The sequence below is a fragment of the Malaclemys terrapin genome, chromosome 10, assembly GCF_027887155.1.
Source record: "Malaclemys terrapin pileata isolate rMalTer1 chromosome 10, rMalTer1.hap1, whole genome shotgun sequence".
Lineage (NCBI taxonomy): Eukaryota > Metazoa > Chordata > Testudines > Emydidae > Malaclemys > Malaclemys terrapin.
The window spans coordinates 57,959,788-57,963,212 of NC_071514.1; positions in this window are offsets into that span (position 1 = coordinate 57,959,788).

A 3,425-nucleotide genomic window follows, 5' to 3' on the forward strand; every position below is an offset into this window, starting at 1 on the left:
CTCTTTCCTGAGAGAGCTAGTCACCAAAGAACTCCAACAGGGAAAGTCCTGTGTTGAGAAAGAGCTAATGAGGGAAACTTGGACTGAGAAGCTGAAAAAAATCCCTGTCCAAAGAGGGCACAAGAGGAAATCATTATTTCCATGCTAGAGCAAAGCACAGCAATCTATGCCGCATTTTCTTTCTCCTGCTACATAGACAAGAACAGGATCTGGAAGGACAAACCACCACCATCAGAAATAGCAGCTGCTGCTTGTACAGGGCCTCAAGGCAGAGACAGCAACCGCAAGCAAAACTCGGCCTAGAACCAGCTATGGCATTTATATTCTTCTCAATTCAGGAAAAGAATGACTCACTTTATTTCAAACTATCTATGTTACTTGCACGCTGTGCTTTGTCCATTGTAGTTTGGAAACATCTCAGTCACCCATCCAATGCTCCGGGGTCCCTTGACAAACCTGAAAATAAATCCACTAATAAGCAGACAGACCGACCAACCGATCCATCATTTACCCCCAATCAAATCAAATCAACCCAGCAACAACATGCATGTAGGACTAGCCAGTCTCCATGTACTGTCTGCACTGGAATCCCACACAGGAGCGGCCCTAGCTGTTTTGCCACCCAAGGCGCCCTTTGTTTTAGGCACCCTGTTCCCCCAGCCCTAGAATCAGCCCTGGTCTCTCATCCCACCACTACCCAGGCCTGCCCCAGGCAAGGGACCCCCTGCAGCACACCCTGCAGGCTAACAAACTCAGGTTGTTACAGACTTGGGGAGGAAGTGAGTTTCAAAAGTCCAGGGCACTAAGGGGATGTCCTACTAGTTGCTCCCTCTTTCATATCAAAGAGGCTTCAGCTCAAGCGCCTCTGCTGACTTCAAATGTGGCATATGTCCTGGGGCGAGAGACAGTCTCTTAGGCCTTGGCTACACTTGCAGCTGTACAGCGCTGTGGGGTAAACCTGTCTTCGTACAACTGAGTAGGGAAAAGCGCTGCAGTCTGTCCACACTGACAGCTGACAGCGCAGTGGTGTGGCCACACTTGCAACATTTGCAGCTGTGTTGGGAGCGGTGCATTATGGGCAGCTATCCCAGCATTCATGTGGCTGCAACGTGCTTTTCAAAATGGGGGTGGGGTGGATTGTGACAGGGAGTGTGGAGGGAGAGAGAGTGCTTTTTGGAGCATGTCAGTTCTCTATTTTGCAAGTTCTGAACTCCCGACCCCCTGCTCATTCATTTACTCACTCAAAGCAAGCTGCAAACTGTTTGCTTTTGTCTGTGGTACGAGCTTTGAAACCGGCACTTCCGCATTCCTGCAGCCGGTCACAACAATGGAGAGGATTGGCCACTTGACAAGGTGATTAGTACAGCGCTGCAAGCGTTTACACTCACACTCGTGAGTCGTAGCCACTCCGCTGCAGCTGTTATTCCTCTCGGAGATGTGGAGTACCTGCAGCGGTGTACCCAGGGAGATACAGCGCTGTAAGTGCCCTGCCAGTGTGGACGGGGAGTGAGTTACAGCACTGGGGAAAGCTTTACAGCACTGTAACTTGCAAGTGTAGCCAAGGCCTCAGGCACTGAGTGCCCTGGGACCTGCCTTTATAGGCCAAAACAACCATCTTTAACTCAATCTGGAAACCAATAAGCAGGCAGTGTCTGTCATACTGCACGGGTTTAATACACTCACAAAACAAGGCACTGCCTGCCAAGTGAGCTGAGAAATTCTGCAACAGGTGCAATTCGTAGGTGGGGAGAAGGGCAGACTTGGTTGAGTTAGAGGAAAACACCATGCTCATCTTGCTGGGTCTGCATACAGCTGTTCCTGGACCTCTCTCACATCCTGGTTCTTCTTTCTTCTCAGAGTCCTAGACTACACAATGGCAGTATTCACCTTATCTTAGTACTCTGTCAGCAAATGGCTGTGGGCTGAGAACCAGCATTTTGTGCTTTAGGCAGTACAACCAGTGTCCTGCAAGCTTTATGCACTGAGCATAAGGCTGTAATTAGCCTTGGAACACATGAAACCTCATGACCAGCTCTTTGTGGAATCATCTTTTTGACCTACCCCCATTTAGTGTCTGACCACACACCAGGGCAACAGAAGGAACAGGCTGTTCAGCCTGAATCCCATCTGTGGGTTTTGATCACACATCTACATCACCCTACTGCTAGTAAAGATATTCCTCTCCTAAAGCAGCTCCACTTCTTCCTTAAACCCAGTATTCTCTTTGCCAGTGCCATGGCTGATGTCAAAATAAGAGGAGAAAGCAAACTATTATGCTCTTCCATACTCAAAGGACAATGACGCACTGTCAGTCTAAGTTATGAGTCAAAATGGAACCCGACGTGAGGCTCAGTAGCATAAAACTGGTTTTATAAAGAGTGCATCATGCCCAGCAATCATTCAACTTTTGAGGTTTGAGATATGCAGGAGATTAGTTTATGATGGCTCATGACTGTAGCTTGTGTGTGACTGTGTAGGGTTCAGCACTAAACCAATTTTAGAACTGTGGCTCCTTGCTGGAGATGCTAACAGAAGCCCTGCTTTGGGTCACATTGAGAATCTTGGGCAGTCAGATGCTATTCGGACACACTGGTCTCAATGGCAAACCAGATGGGAAATCACACATCCTTCTCTCCTTGGCAGACCTATTCTTCCTCTTCTAGTGAGACTTCGAGGCCAAAGAGATTTAGATGGGTTCAGAGAAACACCAGAACTTTTGGATGATGCTCCAGTCTGAACATTGTGAGGTTCACTGAGACTAAGTTATGCGCTCCTGGATGATCATAAATGAAAGAAGCTTCTGAGTAACTTTGGCCACTATATCAACTTCATTTGACAAACGCTGTGGGGCATTAATAGAAGAACCAAGATTAATCTCCAGCAGGGGGCTATTAAAGAAAAGGGTTTGTTCTAGAAATGGAGCTGAAAGAGCATTTACTTCCCACTGACTTCAGATAGAAATCTGCCTCACAGCACTGCCCCAGAAAGCAGGTGGCATACCCAGGCTGGTCAGTTAAGTAGCTCAAAAAGGTCTATGGAACTAGGAGCGTGTTGGTAATGGTGGAATTCACTGAGTCAGGGCAGATGCTTGCCAGAGTAGGTCCCAAGGACTGTTTCCTGGTGCCCCAGTTGCTCACATTCCAAACATGCTGGAGTAGGGCAGAAGAAAAGGTGAAGTGTAATGTATGGACATGGAACAGCTACTTTTGGAAAACCCTGCTGGAAATCCGGGTAGTTATCTGGCAAAGAAACACTGCACATAAAAATTGATTCGCTCACACCGCGCGTTTCCCATCCTTTCATCAGTACTACCAGACCTTCAACTATAATTGAAGGCCACAGCCTATTTACATCTGAAGAGCAGAGAATGTGAAATGTACAGTGCTATATAAGTGCTAAGCAAAAAGAACCAAAAATACAGCCAC